This window comes from Gallinula chloropus (assembly GCF_964237585.1).
Source record: "Gallinula chloropus genome assembly, chromosome: 3".
In the NCBI taxonomy this organism is placed as follows: Eukaryota; Metazoa; Chordata; class Aves; order Gruiformes; family Rallidae; genus Gallinula; species Gallinula chloropus.
Window position 1 is genome coordinate 47,392,981 of NC_140087.1, and position 19,418 is coordinate 47,412,398.

Consider the following 19,418-nt stretch of genomic DNA (forward strand, 5'->3'; position numbering starts at 1 on the left):
TCTTGGCATGTTGCTTTCCTCCTCTTTGGCCTGCTGTTTTCCGGCACACCGCACCCACCTGTTGACCCCATCCACACCAACTGGCAAAGAAGGGGCTTATATGAGAGGCTTTCTGACTCACTTAGCTGCAGGTGGTGGGATTTTGCAAGCACTTGTAGATTGCAATATTAGCCCGTTCTTTTAGTTCTCCCAGCCATCCCTCTTGGCTTCCTCAGCATATAAATATCTTTAGAAGCTGGTCTTTCTACTAAGTTATGAACAGATTGCAAGATAGATTGCTAAATTAATGTTTAACATTTATCGGTGTGAGTAACTGATGCTACAGCCAGAAAAAAGTTATGTTCTCATAAGGATTAAGATATTGTCATACAGCTAGGAAGACTTGGTAAAACCAGAAGTGAACTCAGTTATTTTATCTGGAAAATATGTTACTCCAGTTCTGTGGATTTATGCCCTAGTGAACCTGAATCCCATATGGCCAGGTCAGTGTGTGATCATAATTTGATCTAAAAAAAAAGGAAACAAAGAATGCACATTAGGAGAACTGAGGAATTACTATTTGTGTTAGGAAAATCAGTTCAGTTCTACTGCATTCATAATACTTCAGGTTCATCTTCTATGAAAATGTGTTTTGTTTACTCCTTAGTGTTCACTTTGTCTTAAAAATACTCAGTGAGGAGGACCTAATATTTGAAACTTTCCAGACTGATTCTGCACTTTGGTTCCAGTTAGATTAAGGACTGTTCCCTACCGCTTCCCTCTGCTTTCAGTAACCTTGAAATAGAAAAGACATCCCATAGCAAAACCAACCAGAGAAAAAGCAAAATCAAAAAACCCAGACAAACCTGGAAATGTTAATCTGTGATGGATTTTGTTTATAGTAAGTCTTATATTCTCTTTAAGATTCTGCCTTCAAGTGTTAAAATTCTCACCTTACTCAAGTGTCACATTTAATTGTCTGGTCAAAGAATAATAATGATGGCTTTTGTCCTTAAACACGTGCAGAGGTTGTTTGCGTTTGGTTATGTAGTATCTGTATCTGGGAATCAGTCAAGTAAGAAGAAAAGTAATTTATTTATAATTTGAAGTAGTAGTAGGAAGTTGCAAGCTTTGCTTTTTCTGCTTTTGCCTATGGAAACCAACCTTATTTGCTACACGTTTTCAGAACATTTTAGATCTCTCTCCCACATAAATGTATCCTTTGTTATACAGTTAGTTACAAATCTCTGCTGGGGAAGAGCACTAGGAAGACGAATCTGCTTTCTCTTCTTAATTAGAACCTTTCTTGATTTGAAGGTGAATTAAAAAAGAGGCCCTAGCTACTTACTTGTGAATGTCTATATATTAATTAAAGAACAACAATGATTAGAAAAACCTCACTGTGCATTAAAGAGGAATAGAAAAATTCTTAGTATAAAAAGCATTGCACACCACACAGAAGTACAGTTCTATTCTACATCACAGTCTTGTTAAATTGATGTTGAGCAAGAAATCAGTCTCATGGATCTAGACTTAATGGTGCCTATTATAGACACCTCCCATTGTAAATTAGCTGTTGTTAGACAGCCTAAGTAACTTGACAGAAATGGTTGAGTGCCTTGAAAACTGTGTTTTCTTCCTTGAAGTATCACCAAAAGGAGAAAGTTTGGAAGTGACACTCTTTGGCTCAGAATTGACTCATGGTAATTTTAGGCAACAAAAAATATTCCTACTATTGCAAATTCTATGATCTTCCCCTCTAGACTGCCTAAAATTAGAAACTTGTTGAGTGAATTACAACTTTTGTTTCAGTTCTGGTAGAAAAGATAAAAACAAAGTGAATGTAGTGATACTGTAGGGCTCAGCTACTGCAGTATTGTAGGGCAAGTCTTAAACAACATGCCACTGTTCAGCTACTTTTGCAGAAAGAGTAATCACTATCCAGAGTAAGTAAAATAAATGTGAATTTAAACACTACCAGATCTAGTAACGTGTTATATGTTTAAAGTCTGGAAAACAGAAGTAGTAATAATGTCTTTAACTGGAGATACATGTCAGATGTAAATCACAGAATTGTAGGGGTTAGAAGGGTCCTTGAGATAGAGTCCAACCCCCAGAGAAACCCTCTTATATTTTTATGGAGGCATTTGAGAACTCATCAGTGAAGTTGCCCTAGAATAAGTCAGAAATAGCTGCTAAGAATTGTTTAGGCAAAACCGGTCCCATCTGGAGATTAGGAGATGGCGTAGATGACACCATCGGTCCCCATTGGCCCTCTTTTATGTGATTCCATAGTTAGCCACCCCTTGACTAGACAGAAACAAAGATCTGTTTCCAAAAACCTGTGATGTCCCCTAGGCCTGGCTCACAAATGAACAGCTGACGCTGTTTTCTGAAAGGGGCTGAATCAAATTTTGTTGGTAAGTGGTCCTCTTACAAAATAGAGGATCAGAGACAGGAAAGGGATTTGATTAATCTTAGTGAAAAAGCATGGCCTGTTAGCACTCCCCTAGAAAACCAGGAATGCTGAAATGGTTACCTGATCAGGGTAACAGCGAGCCCTTTCTGTTGAATATGTGTGAGAAAATACTCGCTGAAATTCAGTAGAATTTGATCCAGAGTCTGAAAATCGCGCTCTTTAAGGCATCAGCAGATAGCGTTTGTATACCCTGGGGATCAGACTGTGTTTTAACACTTGTAAAGGCTTCTGTTGATCTCCCTATTGCTCAAAGGGATTTCAGTCCTCCCCTGCTCTGAGAAAACTCATTTAAATTGGTCAGGTTTTACCTGAGAAGGGCTGTAATTATTTGTGCAGCTGCTGATGTGAATTACAGGATGCCACAGTGTTAAGTACATTTCTGTCCTTATTGGTTATTCCATAACACTTCCAAAGAAAAAGAAACCTTTGGCCCTGGGGTACTAATGTAGGAGCCAGAAGTCCAAATACCTCGATGAAACGATTTCTTCTCATAAGTTTCATAGTGAATGTTGTACTAGATTGAATGCATAACGTTTTTATTACTTTATTATCCAAAGCTGCTAAAGTAGCTGGAACAAAACCACCACATTAAAGAACGAGATATTGAGTCATTAGTAGTTCAGACTGATACAGGATTTGCTTTCAAAGGAAAAGGGATTCCTAATAGTGACTAGGTTAAGCTGGTTAGACTAAAAGATTATTTTCTGGAGTAAAAGTGCTCTATTATTTCAGAGTAGTTGTTTCCTTTTTTAGAATGCACTCCCTCTTTTAACTTTAATTGCATTGTTCATGTGTTGGTGCACCTCTCAACCAAAAAATTAGTATTAACTGCATTGTGGTGTGAGCTACAGAACTTAAACAGTGGGCATTTCCTTGGTCCTCTCATTGCCTTCCTGGATCTGCATAAGAACCATCTTGTGTCTTTAAGGAGATTATTTTAAAAGCAAAAAAATTAGCAGAGCTTATTTGGTGGGTTTGAGTGACAGGAAGGTAAGGAAGCACCAGAGAACTGGGAAAGGCCCACTATTGCAGAAAAACAGGGGCCATGAAAGGGAAGGATGAGTAGCAGGAAAGGTGACACTGGATGTGGGTTGAGCGACCACCTCCAGCTCTAGACCTTGTGTTTGTAAGGTCTGAATTTGGTAACAAAGAAAATAGCATATGTAAGGATTTGAGTAGGGGTATTATGCACATAAGGATATTAAAAGTGTTCCTTTCTCCCTTGGACTTAAAAAGATCCTTTTGACCAAAAGTTGGAGAATGAGAACTTAAACTACTGAGAGCCTCTTGGCCCCAGGCATAATGATCTCAAGCCTATTCAGAGAATTATCAAAGGCTTTGTTTGTGTACAATTGATGAAAGCCTACAGTATGTGCTTTCTGTTTCCTCTTTATGTATAATGTGTGTTTAGAAGAACGCTGTTCTCTGAGAAAGTACCAGCTTGTTCTGGAGTTTTGCAGTGATGAATGATTTGTTTGGAGTTTACTTAGGTCACGGCTGTCTCATAACACATCAGTTCTTTCAGGCACAAGCTTTTAAAAAGAAGCTGGTAATGATTAGAATTGGGCACAAGATGGAGAGTTCAGATACAGAGCCAATGCCTATGTGTGGGGTATTCCTATCCAGGATTTTGATTCCAAGCTTTTTTCCCTAGTCTCTGCTGTATAATTTATTTCTCTTCCACTTGCTGCTGCTTCTGTTGCTTCTTAAAGTGTTCAGCAGGATAAAGCTAAAATGTTAATGATTGCTACAACAGTACCAGGGTAATTTAAGTAGCTTCTACAGTATAATACAAGGTATAGCAATCAAGTTACTTGCTCCATCTGCAGACTAACAGGTGTCCCCTATAATTATTCCATGCTTCCTAGCACCAGACTGTTGTGCTATAGCATTTTAGCAACAAAGAATGCTTGTATACTGTCTCTCCTAGTACCATGTTCTTTTGCGACCACCCATGACTCAGTATGAGATACCCAATGCAGGAGGTATTTTGCCTTTGTGCAGTTAGATTTGGACCAGGATTTTTTGTGTGGCTTATGTTTCAATAGCAATTCAGTCACTGAGTGTATGAATCCTCATTCGAGTGCGATTAAGTAGAAAACTTAATTCCTCTTACTGCGAGCTCATAGAATAGATTTGGTTGGAAGGGACCCTTTAGATCATCAAGTCCAACCATCGTGATGATAAACAAATGTGTGGAAACTCTTGCTCTGATGTGGTGTGGTGTTTGTTGTTTTTTTCTTTTATCTTTTGTTTTAAAAATTCTGGGACACGGACTCTTAACAACAAAGCAACTGTATAGAGAGACCGCAAACTGAAAGTGCAGGAGTTTTATTTCCAAAGTTTGTTTGACTGGGCCAAGGAACAGATTGTCAAACAAATTCATTGGCACTGAAATTATACCCCTGCTTAATTATCTCTGCTGCCCTTATCCCCCATACATTAGTTCTCTGAAGTAGCTTTCCTCTGACTAAAAACCTTTTTAAACCACATCACTAATAAGTAGATATGACCCTACTAAAGTCAGTGTATGTCATCAGCTGACATTTTGCCATGATTGTTTGATCATTCAATTTGTATATTACAGGAGGTGGCTATTCATATTTCATTCCTTCTGTCCACCCCCTCAACTAACAGGCCAGTTGTATACTGATTCTCTAATATTGTCAAGAGAGAAAACTGAAGGCTATGTGAACTGTAAGGAGGGGTTTCTTTTTTCCATTACTCTGGTGTGATTTGATCTCTTATGGCATTTTTATGCATGGCTTAATGACCTTAGAATCATTACTTTTCTCCTTCATGATACTGAGGTGACCAAGGGAAGAAAGAGGTAAAGGGTATCCCATGGACTGAAAAGAGCTAAGTAGGCTTATCCTATGGGTATGAAAACCCCATGACTGAGCTGTGATGTGAGGAAGAAATCTGTGGACTCTTAGAGGAGTGAGTTAATCCTGTAAATTAGCAAAAGCCAGAAGATCACAATTAGTGAGGATTTGGAGTCTTGGTTTCCTCCCCTGGTCTGTAGCTTAAGGATTTGTCCACGTGTGAGACTAGTTTCTTTACTGAAATAATAGCTGTACTAATTGCTTGCATCATTGAACAGAAGTATAAACTGAGAGGAGAGGAGATGTTTTAACAGTGGTGAAAAATGATGGGATGGAGAGAGGGAGAAGAGAAAAAGATACATTGACACAAAACTGTCCCTTTGTTTGCCATGCTGCAAATAAGGTGGCACAGAATCAAAGAGAAAAAATGGGCACCTTCTGCTTTATTTCATAGTTCAAGAACGTGGAGAGTTAAATTAAGACACCCAATTTGGAAGCGAGAAAAGGAAATATGCTTTTCATGCAATGTACAGTTCTGTGGAACTTATTGCTGTGGAAATAATATTGAGGCCAAGAGCTTAGGAAAATTCATAAAAGGATTATGTGTTTATGTGAGCAATAAAAAAAAAATCCCTTCTTTCTGATATTAAGATTCCCCCCCCCCCCCGTCCGATTTTCATATAGCATAAGCCAATTGGTATCTTACATTCTTTGGAGAAGGCTGCCTTTAAATATATCCATTATATACCAAAGTATTAGAACTCTTGAATCTTTGACTGAAACTTTCCAGCACAGGTGTAACTGGGCTGACTGGGAGAAGAATATTGATGTGCTTTGTCAGCTCTTAGGCTCTTTGTTCCTCTATTCAAAGTGGCCCTTGAGTGGCAGCTGGGGAGAGAGCCTAGATTAGAGCCTGAACCTGGTGAAGGATAAACACCAGATGACACCAGATGACTGGTGCTGTGTTTTGGATGGAGGCCTGTGATAAACAGATTAGTGAAGAGTGCTTTTCCAACAGTTTCAACAACATTGCCAGAGTTCAGTGTAAGTGGTGTATGTTTCAGATTTTTTTATTTCTCTCTCAAGCCAGTGGAGGTTCATGGCTTCTCAAAACTCTGTTGGTTTGAATCGTTCAGATGAGCAATGTGTTGGTCTTTAATGCTGCATAAGGATGCAGTCCTGCAGCTGATAGTCCTCCTGTATCTCGCTATTGATATCTTTTGCAAGGAGAGAGAAGATACTCATGTACTAAACCAAGGGTAACTTATTCTAACTGAGAAGGGGAAGGGAAGGAGAGGAGTGCAAAAGAGTAAGAAAGCAATTTTTTAGGATTTTCCCTTAAGATTCCCAAGGGGGAGAGGGGGCACTTGAAGAACACACAAATCAGTGTATTGTGTTCTTGATCAAGACACTTGCTTCTCATGTTGTTTTACATAAATGGGACATAGCTATAAGATTTAGGAACATAATTATAAATACTGCTTTTGCTCACCTTTTTAAAAATTCTGTTCTAAGCTTTGATTTTGTTTAGAAAAAAATCTGGGGTTTTAAATATGAAGAATTGTATCACTGTGCAAAAAGTAAACTGAGACCACGTTTTGTCTTCAAGGCCATCATCCTAGGAAGTAAGGTATAAATAGATAGAAGCTCATGTAACTCAAAAGTGATTCTTTTGTAAAGTAATAGTGCGATTAAAGGTGTAAAGAAATTGCAGAATTTAGATCAGAGGTGTGTTTTATAATTATTCAGTGGATGGGGAATCTTCATCCATAGACCTCTGGTATGACATCATGCTCAAGAGTTTGTTGGAACTGCTTCTTTTTATAAAAGAAAGCAGAAAGCTGATTGTCCAGCAGCTTTTGAAATTTGAATGTGCCTAGCTGCATTTTATGAAGTACAAGGAAGGATTACATCTGCACAGGTGAGAAAAAGCCCCTTCTAGCTAATGAAACCATCTTTTTTTCCCCCTCCTTAGTTTGCAAACTGCTCTCAGCATAAATTAAATTGAATTCACCTTTCACTCCCATCTAGCCCCTAGCTGAACTCAGAACTGCTTCAAAGGTTGAAGGAGAAGGGAAGGTAATGAGCTTTCAGCTTCCATGACATTGGTGGTGCTCAGTGTGCTAGTGTGTCACTAGCAAATATCGGCAGGAGCATCTGTAGCTCTTCCTTGATGTCATTTAAATATCTGGGGATTTTGGTTTTAGAAGACAAAAAAGTCTCAGGTCTTGACTGGTGAGTGAGAATGTTGAGTCACTAAGCTGCAACCAGTGCAAGGCAATAGTTGTATGGGTGGGAGTGCAAGCGAGGTGCTTCTGCTGGGACAACTCCTTCATTCACATATGTGCACCTTCAAATTGCTTGAATCTTTTGATTTTGTGAAAGTGGCATATATATGTGTTTATTAATAGCTGGCTAAACTTATGCACAGGTTTTTGGCTAATGGGAAAGAGAAAAAGAATTAAATGTTGAATTAGGCTTGATGAAATCACTTCTGCTTCCCTAACTTCACTGTGGCTGCTTTGATCTACAGTGAGTGCAGCTCTGTGTCATTGGGTAACTGGAAAACACCTGTGATGATAATTCTGCAATTTCTTCATACCTTTTTTACCACACTATCTATGACTGTAAGAAAGTCAAGGCTATTACTTGTTTAGGACTAGTTTTAAAAGTATTTCTATTTTAAAGCATATAAAGTGATATTTTCTTTCCTGTAAGAGGCAGATAGGTGATAGATAGCCTTTATTATTGCTTTTTACCTTCCTGACAGACTTTAGGCTGCTGGAGCTAGGCAGTGTTTCTGGATTTCAATACAAACTATAAGCACAATCATCTCTGTGTTTTATTCTTATATATTTTCTCGGATACTGTAGTGCAACATAGAAGATGGAAAATTAATTCAAATGTTATTAAAGAAATTATACAGAATGTATCAGGAGAAAATGTCTAGTAATAAGATATCATCAGTTCTTAATTGATCAATCTATCTGATCCCTGAAGACTCTGTGAAGTTCATTGCCAACATGCAGGAGGTAAAAATGCTGGTGTATCATGGCAGTGATCAGACAAGACTGGCAGAAAACGTGCTCAGAAAGCTTTGCCTACATTTGGACCGGCTTCTATGAAAGTCAACACGAAGAGTTGTCATATTAAGGAGGTTTAACTGAGGCTCAGCTTGTAAGTGGAAAATTTCTGTGTGGGGTTCTTTTTTTCCTTTTTCTTTTCTTTGAAGTAATGTAAAGCTAAGCCAGCATTGTCCTGTTCAGCAAACAACACAACCAGCTACTATTCAGGTGGCTTAAGAGCACAACGCACATAAAGGTTCTTGGCCACCAGGCCTCCCTGACAAATTACAAGGGCATCAGAGGGTGTCCTAAAGCTTATCTATTTCATTTTAGGGTATAAATGCTATATAAACAATCAAGTTCTGCTCATGTAAATAAGCGCTTTGGAGAGAAAAATGTAGTTCTCATGTTACCAACTTTTCATTATTCTCTGCCCTAGTCAGTCATCACAAGGGTCTTTGCCTCTCTAATCCCAGATGCCTCAAAGTGCCATTTGCAGTCCAGATTTAGTAGTGATGTTGATTATCTCCTGAGTGTTGTCTTGCACTTCAGAGTCTTTGTAAAGATACTTTTAAACATTGCCAGATGCCAGCTTATCTAGATTTACTCCTAGTTTTGTAAAAGGAGGTGAAATGTAGCACTTGGCATGATTTCTAGAACTAGATCACAATTAAACCCAAAAAACTTTGAGCATCAAAACTAAACCTTGGCAATAAATTTGAAGGAAACAAATTTTGTTGTCCGATGCTTTATGTGCTAAGCAGCAGATGTACAGGAAAGTGGAAAGACATGCTTCAGATGAACGCTATGCAGTTTGCAAAGAGTTAAGAAACCAACCTTTTCTTCTGTTACTCAGGACAAAAAGGGCTATCTTGCCATTTCATATGTGGAAGTCAGATTTTTTTTTTTCTGTGCCCACCTGGAAGAATCAATATCAGAGTGGATTATGGAACAAAAATTATAAGGGTTCACAACAATTTTGGAAAAATATTGGAAACAGAAGAGGCTGAAAATATCTTGCTAGTTAAATTTTTTTTTAATCTTCAAATATGGCTTGAACTGGAATTTTTATCAATTGTACAGAGTTCATATGCTTTACCATTTTCAACAAGCTGCTACTGTGCTTTCTGAAAAGAAAAAAATACCTGAAAACAAGCACTTTGTTTTAAAGGGATTCACTTGAAAGCATGCCCTTGGGAAAGAACAAGGCTATAGAAGTTTTAAATTGACCTCTGAAGTTTTTCAGGTCTTAGCATCACTGAAATCTCTTTCAGAAATCTTCTGAGTCCAGGATACATCTCCCTTGTTGTTTATTCTGCTTAATACCAAAGACAGTAATTCCACCAAACACTAAAATCCTGTCACCCTTGTGCAATGTCCTGCCTCCTCCCAGGGAGCCTTTTGTAATGCTGTTTTGCTGTAAAATTGAGCTTTGAAACTGTAAACTTTTTTCTTGAACTTTCATAATCATATATTTGTATTGCATTGGTCTGAACCATGTGTGCATGAAACCCCTGTGCTGCTGGGGATGCTATGCAGGAATGGGTGTTTCAGAGTTCTAGCCCTCTGGGTTGGTCACAGGGTAAAATGCATTGAGTTTATCTGGCTTCTGTCACTGGCTATTGTGAGCAGGGCAACTTAGTGGTGGGAAGTATTTTGAGAATTAGCCTTGAATTCTTGGTTTAATGCATAAAAACTGTGGAGACTTTAATGGTTTAATGCATAAATAAATTCCACTTCTGTTTTGGGTTATTTTTTTGGTGAATGCTTGGTCTGGTGTCTTTATTAGTGTGAGCGTGTATTTATGTATATATACAAATACATGTTTTTCCTCTACTTCATTTCCTCTAGGAAGACTCCTATGCTTATTTTCTAAAGGAAATTGATGATATACTTTGGGATAGATTCTGATCTGTAATCAGGTTCACTGCACTGGTGACAGCATCATTGTGCTTTTTGCTTTTGGTAACTTTGTGCCATTCTGCTGATATTAAGAAAATCAAAGAATCAAAGTACGCCAAGTTCTGACAGTTAATGTAGAAGAAGTGGGGGGAGAGAAGTGTTTCAGTCCCTCTTAAGAATACAGACTAAGCAGCAGTTCTAGAAGTGTTTCAGCCTTGGTTTTATATTACCCTGGTATGAAGTAGTGCTTCACGTTTTAGAGCTGGTTTATGCCCACCTTGTATTCCTTTTGTCCTGGTGTAAATTACTGGGTAAGATGACTTAGTAAATGCCTACAGTATACCTTGTGAAGAGGCTCTTGAGTCCTTTTTCTTCAGTTACAGTGATTACAACACTGCACTTCCACTGACCTGTGGTCAGATATCCTTCTTTTGGCATGTCACTATGAAGCAGAAAATCAGCCCATGGTGCTCTATTAAAAGTTAATTAAAATAGAATAAAGACTTCCTTTCAAAAATTGATTTAAAAGTAACTTCTGGAACTTTTAAATTACAAACCCAGTAAACAAGTTGAAGGGGAAAAATCTAAGACATTTCATGTGCAAATAAAAATTCTCTGTGGACTGCTGAAAGCCAAAATGAAAGCTGAAGATAATGATGAGGCATTTATTACAGTTCAGAATGATTTCCTAGAGTTTAGGCACCATTTCAGATGATGACCCTGTTTGTTGTTCTTATATTTGGACTTCATTGAATGCATTCAATTAAATCTATTGTAAATCTGTTTTATTCCCAAGGGGCCAGTTAGTGTAATCTTGCTGTTTGCTTATAAAAAATATCAACCAACAGTTCCTGCACTGATTTTAATCACAGCTTGTTTTTAGGACCTAGTGAAATGCATTTTCTCAGTTTAGTTTATTGTACAAACTCTGTGGGGCACTGACTTTTTGTCTGTGTCTTATGTGGAAGAATGTATGTTCATTCTTGCTGTGTTTTTAAAAAGAAAAGTGGTGCTTGGATGTTATTTATGTTGACTTTTATGAGGCAGAAATACATGTAGCTATAAGACTCTACTGTATACTTTGAGACAGTTTTCTTAAGCTGATATTTTTCTTTTCTGGCTTTTGACTGTTGAGAACTTTTAAGTTTCCCAAGTAGTTTGTCTTGTTCTCTCCTGCCTTTTAGGCAGCCAAGAAGAATAAAATTAGCAAATGTTAGTGATAAAAATTAGGAAATAAGCCTAGAAGGAGGCAGAAATGAAGACAATTACAGGGGCCTTAAATCATTCAAAAAGTACAGATCTACCTGAGATTAGTGTACTACAGAGATAGACATTAATTTATAACAAACACTGGAAGAGCATGCTGTGTAGGTACAGAGAAAAAATTCTGCTTTGAAAATATGCACAAACTGTACCTATGAGTAAAGAATGAATAATTGGCAGTATTTACTGTGCACCCTGCATTTCAAATTTAAACACATGAGGTAGTAAGACGTGTAAGAATTTGCATATGACTGTCATTTATTTGTCTTACAGCCCTTCTCCTAGACAGAGAGTGGCTGATGCAAGACTATTAAAGCTGTACCCTTGGTTTGATCTAAATTCTGTTTTACTGGAAATAATCCTCGGTGAATGAAGCAGTTATTTATTTGTCCACCCCAAATACTAATGAGAGGTTATACTGATGCAATTTGAAAGAATATCCTCTTTTGAGGAATGGTTGCCATTTGTTAGTGCTAGAGGTTGTGGATGTTCAATTGCTCCCTCTCCTGTCTTCTCAGAAAGGGCTGTAGAGCATGCCAGACTAGAGCCACTGCCTCTTCCACTCTATTATTTACTTTCCAAAACTCTGCAATGTTGAAAACATACACATCTGTGCTTTGTGTCTTCCAAACTAATCTCTGAGGTTTTGTTTGAATGCCATCTGAGAAAAAGGAGTTGTGTCTCAGTGTTGTTTAAAAAGGAGTCATCTGAAATCAGTGATGAGGAGAAAATACTGTTCATCTCACCGTATTTGGCTGGTCAGGAGAGATAGGGATTGGTATTAATTACTCCATCTGCAAGTGAACGTGCACTAAATTCCAGCTGAGAAAAGACAGTTAGCATGCTGAAACTTCTGAATGTCCAAGGGCTCTGAGGTGAAAAGAGGGAGTATGATATTTGTACTGTAAAGCTGTCATAGTGAAGATGGATTATGATGGTTCCCATTGACCAAAATGCAGATTACATAAACTGGGAAAAGATCATTGTGTGCACTTGAATGAAATTCTAGGTCAGCTTCATCCAATGCTATATGCATCTAGCTCCTGGAAAACCATACTTGGCTTGGATCCCTTTGATCTGCAGATTGAAAATGGCCAACTGAAACAATTTAGATTGAAAACATAATAGAATTTGCTGCAAAATCACATTTAGCTTGGAAAATAGAAGTGAACTTAGGAGCATATGTAAAGAGCTGAGAATATGTCTAGTGCTGTGCAAGAAACACTCATTACGTTCAACAGAGCATTTCAGGAAGCCCGTAGTTTGATGTTCACAGACAGACCTCTTTGCTGTGCCCTTGAAAGGTGATCTGAACACAGAGAGGCACAGTTTCTGGTATGCACCAAAAGAGCTTAATTTGGTGTTCAGTTGAGGATCTGTTCCTTGTATTTTTGCTTTCATTAGATGAGAGGGCAGTAAATCTAGACCAAACATAGGACACCACAGTATAACGGCACCTTGTCACCCCATAGCATTCACCACAGGAAGTAGCCTCCAAGTCAAATGCTCATAGCTGAGTGATTTTTATGACTGCTAATAACAGCTGTAGCTATGCAAACTAAGGTAATAAGGCAATCAAACCTATGCCTTAAGGCATTCACCTTCAGGGCCGGGAAGGAACTGTTTCTGTCCAGCTAATGCTCTCATTTGAAGGTTCTGTTGGCACCTCTTGAATGCTTTTCATGTATTCCTGTTAAGTGATGGTTGTTGCTGTCATAAAATAATTTTAAAACCTCAGCAGGACATTTTTATTATTAACATGAAAGTAAGACAGGTGTTCATGTATTGTGACAGAGATTAAAAAGACCAACCTTGTTAAATTTAGAGAGGTCACGCCTCATGCATAGCTTCTGCAGAACTGCCTGGGTTTTTCTTTTTTTACTTTGTGGGGTTTTTTGTTTTGTTTGGTTGGTTTTGGGTTTTTCTCCAGTTGTTTTTCTTTTTTCTTTTCTTTGGCAAATCCATACTGACTCCTGGAAATGAGACAGTTTTGTGGCAGGTCTCATTATCACTGAAAACTGTGACATTAGCTATTGCCGTGTCTCCATCTTTATACACCTGCAAGGGGCAACTAATAGTAGGGACAGAAAAAGGGAAGGCCAAAGAGCAATCCAGTTCATCATGACTGTTACATTGTGAGGTGGTGGATTAGGCTGTGGTTTATGCAATTCCCTGCAAAGGTGCAAGTATGCAGCAGAGAAGTTGAGGCTAAATGAAGTTTCCCTGTGGAAAAGAGGAACTAAAATAGATACTGCTATGTTTTTTTGACTTGATAGATTGGCTGGTGTTGGGGTCTTGCAAGGTATTTGCATTGAAAGGACATGATGTTGACTTCTGCTTGTGGGAATGAAGTAAGAGGTTTCCTATGCAGGTGCAGAGCTCACAGTTCTGTGCCCTTCCCAGGTGGAATTCAGCCCCCTAAAATTGTTTTTCTGGCAACACCACTCTGGTGCTTCATGTTTGCACTTCTGCACGTTTTCAGTGCATTTTGGAATCAAGTCATAGCCAATCCCCTGCATTTACATTTAGCCCCACTGAATCCTCCTGAATACACATCTTCAACCTTGCAGAATGGCCTCTATTTGGCTGTCCTAGCCTAATCTAAGTTTTAGCACTCAGACACATGATCAGCTTGGTAATTTTTTAGCAAATTTGCTACTACATGGTAACTGTGAGTGAATGTTCATAGTTCACAGGTGTTTCAAGATAATTTTACTTGGTTTCTTTGATGTACCTCTAGAAAAATGATTGTAAGATAAGTCATTATTACCCTGCCTTAGTCACAGGCTAAGTGTGTGCATTTGGACAGCTGTTATGACTCAGCACAGTGGCTTATTTCTGTGCCTTAGCCCTCATAACCTCATATAATATTAGTCAGTGTTTGGAAAGCAAACTGGTTCCTAGACAGCATCACAAATGATCAGTTGAATGGTTCACCTGAATATGTGCAGCTTCAGTGATTTAATTTCATTGTGAGCATTTAAGCTGGTATCAACTTTTTAAGAACTTAATTTCATGCAGAAGACTGGGTACTTCGAAGTTCTAAAGGCTCTCTGTGTAATCAAGCCCAAACAGAGGAAGCAGAAAAGATGCCACCTTCTTCAGGACTCAGACAAATTGTTCTTATGAGAGAGGTCTTACTGGAACACAGGTAATATGTTAGGAAATGTGTTGTAGCACCAGTTAAGCTAAACCACAATGGAGAGAAGGGACGCATCAATTTAATGACTAGATACTAAGATCTGAACATAGTATTTTTTTAAAAAGCTTTATTTGCTTCCTGCAGGTTTCAATAGCTTTTCAGAAAAGCTGAGAGTATTTAGACCTGTTTTGAGAGATGCAAATTTAACAAAGCATTCAAATGTGCCCCATAAGTTTTATTCCATTGAACAATGGATCAGGATATGCAAGACTCTGAGTCCTTTCAAATTATGAGTTATTAATATTTAATTGAGTTAGCAAAAAGCTGCATAAGCAGTATTAGCAGTTACTGGTGTCAGAGGCTAACTTTTATTTAAACACATTTTAAAAAACATACTTCTATGTGAAAATGATTGAAGAAAGTATATAGAAAAGGAAACTAAAGAATAAATCTTCAAACTCAGAATATTTGACGAGTTGAGAAAGATTTCTCAGTCTCAACTTAGATTTTCCAGGATTGCTTGGTCCAAAATATACCTGGCTTCTAAATGAGTTGACTCTTCTCTGCAAGCAGGTCTCTTGTTTGTTCAACAGACCATGCCTCATGCAAGATTCCCCTGGTTCCTCACTTTATAAGATAAATTACTGATAGTCTTAGGACATCACACAGAGTAAATAATTTGTATTATTGTGGTATCTGCTAGCACTAGTGTAATTAAACCTTTGGCAGCAGCGTACAGGAAAGCTGGTATTCATAATCTCTTTCTGATGAGGAAGCCATTGCAGTGGTAACAGTTTCTAAATAGATTCAAGGGATTTACTCAATCTCTAGGGGTCAAATCAATGCGCCTTTCCATGAGTAGCTCGGTAAGAGACCTGTCAGACATATACTGATCTTACACCCCAATAAAGGTGATTGTGTGGGGGCTGAATTTGCAATATGCTGCATTCTTATGCAGTAATTATTGCAGGAATTTCTAGGCCTGTCAGATTTTTTTTTCAAACTGGAAATGAAGTAGTTCTCTCTCCTCATGTTTTCATGGTAGAACTTGATCATATGTCTTTTTAATAAGGACTAATGATCTGGTTCATACATCTATGTGTAGAAAAACTAATGGTGTTTTTTTATTGCTTACACTCTTACTAGCTATGGAAAGAGGTTGCTTTCTGGGTCAATAATGCCATTTAAGTTAAGCCCATGTGCTGACACACCCTGGTAGCTTCTAGAGCTGTTCCTGTCAACTGACAAGTGAAAGGTCAATGGCTTACAGATTGCTGTTTGTGATAGGGAAACAGCTACAGTAAGATTTGAACTTCTTATGATGTCATGACATTGCTGGCAGGTTGGTCACTGATCGGAGAAATTAAAGTTTGTTTTCATAACAAATATGTTACTCCTGCGCACAATGAACAAGAGAGGCTTGTCCTGCAGCTTCAAAGAGTGCAATCACTTCATTTAGCTGCTGCCCCCTGACTACAGACCACAGAAAGAAGTCAGGTGTGCTCAGCTTTCATAGTCGGCACACACTCTTGTTTACCACTTATTTTAGCACAATTAACTTGGCTACTGAGGTCTTAAAAGGTAACTGATGCAACAGATGATTAGTGTGGTTGCTGAATTTGGACATGTAAAATCAACTTTGAGTGAGCCCCATGGAAGAAAGGCCTTTTCTCTTGTCAAATGTTACTAATCTTATAGCTAATTAAAGTCATAGTAGAAAAAGATCCAATTAATTTCTAGCTGTACAGCTTTATAATGGAGCAGCAGAATATACAGGTAATTAAGAGAATTAATAACCTGAATAATGTAGATTTTACCTGAGCTTAGAGGCAGCCTCAGCTTTCCTACAGATTGCCACGTTACTGTGCTCTTGATGAGAAAGGAAGCAGTTTTATTGTGTTGCTGCACAGTATCTTTGTGCATTGCTGAAACGCCTTGAGACACAAAATTGAGACCAGACCCTCTCTTTGCTAGCTGCTGTTCCTGTTTTTCATTTGCAGCATAAGTATGGGAATCTGCCAACTGGGAAACCTTACGTTGCTGTTCTGTCCACAGAGACTTGGCTGGTGGAGATTCATGAACGAGAGGTGTATTTGGGTCTAGTTGATGGTGCTTCACTGCTTTAATCAAAAAGCTCATGGTGTTGCAGGGATCAGACTATTAGGAGTCTGCTTTACTGGGGTTTGGAGGGTGAGCAGATTTGCACCCCAGGATGGCTATCCTGCCTGCCCGTAGCTTCCTTGGGGAGGAATAGGAGAGGCTGGGATGATCCTGAATGGACAACAGAAAATATTGAGAGCATGAGGAAAGGTGAGGTTTGATAGCTATTGCAGTTCTGTGTTCAAGTAGAGACCTTATCCTTCAGAAAATAGTTTGCTAGTGTAGTGGTAGCCAATAAATAAAACGTGCAAGCTGTGCCACTCAGACTAATGGAGCACTGTAGACTTGAACCTGCAACTTTTGTACAAGGGTTAAGTTCACTTGAGGTAGGTATTTGCTGTCCTGGATGCTTCAAATAATGTAATATCTCCTTTTTTTTTTTTCTCTCTGTTTTTCTGCTTAATAAATATGTCTGTACTAAGTGAGGGAGCAAAAGGCAGACTTAGTCAATACTACTGATCCCTTATAATGCAGATAAACTACTAACTATTCTTTCTGTGGATGACTTAGCTCATAAGAGCATTGGCAAGCTGAGAAAAACTAATTCAATGCTGTGCCAGATCAAAATAAGTCAATATCCTTCAAATCCCAGGAGTGAAAGTTGCTTGGGAATGTGCGTAAAGCACCAAGTTGCATCTACCAAGTTATGGTCTGAATGGGAATTCGCTGATCAAGCAGATGAACTAGGTCCAGAATATACACTGAGTGAATGAGTGAGAATAGCAGGGAGAATGCTGGATGGCTGAGAAAGTAGTGCCATTATTTATAGTAGAAAATACAGCAAAAATTCCAATACTGTTTTGCAAGGTAGAACTCTTTGGAGGAAGAATCAGAGGACAATATTTTACAGTAGAGAAATCTATCACTGTTTGGATGTCTGATCAGCTGTTGTATCAATCTCTAAGTAGTAGCTGATCTTAAGACATTCAGTGATTTGTTGCAAAATATTTTATTTAATGGTTTGGGTTCTTCAGTGTGAGATGAAATTAGCTGTTTCAGAGCAGTTTTGACGAGGGATGTGACCATGTGCACAAATTAGGATTTTATCTGTGCTTGGGGGTTGCACTGGATCAGTGTTAAATAGCTATCTTGTTTGTAGAGGGACATGTGAGGTGGCTGCAACTCTCAAAGGTCATCTTTCTTGTGGACAGCAGGAAGCTGGAGATTGCAATTAAGCTCTGGGTGCTGTCATGGTAACTAATGTTTAAGTAAAAGTAGTTTATGTTAAATACAGTCTGACTCTTCCTTGTTAGATGTGAAGCATAATCAGCATTCTTGCCATCCCAATTATTCTCCTTTTGAAAAACCCTCACCCTCTTGAAGGTGCACTGCTTTGTTTTTAGACACAAAATCTGTACCATTACAGTAGCCCCTTCTGCAAGATCAATATTTCCTATTTTGTGTGGAAATTTGAATAAAGCTGGAGCAAAGCTTGCCCAAGGACCCTCCTTGGAGTTCCAGTGAACAGTGAGTTGCCTTCGCTAAAGCGTGTTCGATATGTCTACATCTAGGAAAGAGACCGAGTGCAGCAGCCATTATGTGTGTCCTTTTTCAGCCTGTTCCTTATAGAACACAGTCTTTTGACAGGAAAGGACTATCAGGAATTGCTGTCTTGCTCATACAGTGTCTGTATCAGCAGTTGCAGTGATCTCAAGCTATATAGCAGCTTCGTGTTCTGCTATGAGAGAAAAAGGTCATAATCAAATGGCAAAATTCTACAAGACTACGCCAGTGCCCTTAGCTACAGGAACTTGCTACAGTTTCAAAATTAGTTTTTCCAAAGATGGATTTTTGTCCTGAATAATTCCTTAAATGTCACCTCTGTTGTAGCGAGTGATTTGTGACGGATGTGGACTATGTCCTTGGTACTCCGTGGTGTATTAAAGATGACTGACTTAGCAAATCCTCACCACTTTCAAGCTGCTCTGATTGAATGGTGTAATTGTTCCTATTTGCCCTTTGAAGGATGCGTTAAAATGAATTTGATTTGTGTGGGCAGCGCAAGATTCCTCTTTCCCTCTATCCCTCTGCCCCCCAAACGCCACTTCAGTTTACTGGTAGTTCAGTAAACCCTCCACCAGATTTATGGTGAGGCATTTGAGGCTGTATTTAGCAGCTCTTAAGTATTTCCCTTCACTATTTTCACATGCTAACCTTTCCCAGCAACACTCTAAAATCTGAAAATGAAATATAGTAAATGTCAAATTATCTGCTGCGTTTTTCTTTTTGGCACTGAGTGTGGTGGATCCCAGCTGTCACCTTGTCTTTTGAATGCTGCCATACGTAAATTTAAGCTGCACTTATTTGGTACTGCAGAGAACTTAATGCAGAACTTCCATGTTAGGCAAAAGGGACGAAGTCAGTATTTCCAGAGGGGATCAGGGTAATCAGACTGTAGGAAGAGGACCTCTTGCCTATCGGTATGTTCCCTTGTTGAGAGATGCCTTCTCTAGATGAAGATAGTTCCTTCATTAACCTCCCTTCCACTGAACAGACTCAAAAACTGTCTGATCCAGCTCTATTTGTTTTCTGGTGCTGCTTCTTATAGGCAGGTTACTAGAATTCTACTGAAATTTCTAGTGGCTGGGAAGCTGGTGGCTTAC

General features: G+C 38.6%; 1 protein-coding gene across 1 annotated transcript in view; it reads left to right on the forward strand.

Moving 5' to 3' along the window:
- Positions 1-19,418, forward strand: part of KIF26B (kinesin family member 26B) — a gene marked incomplete at both ends in the record, with an annotated part of 284,316 nt that overhangs the window by 90,078 nt on the left and 174,820 nt on the right. The window lies entirely within an intron of this gene.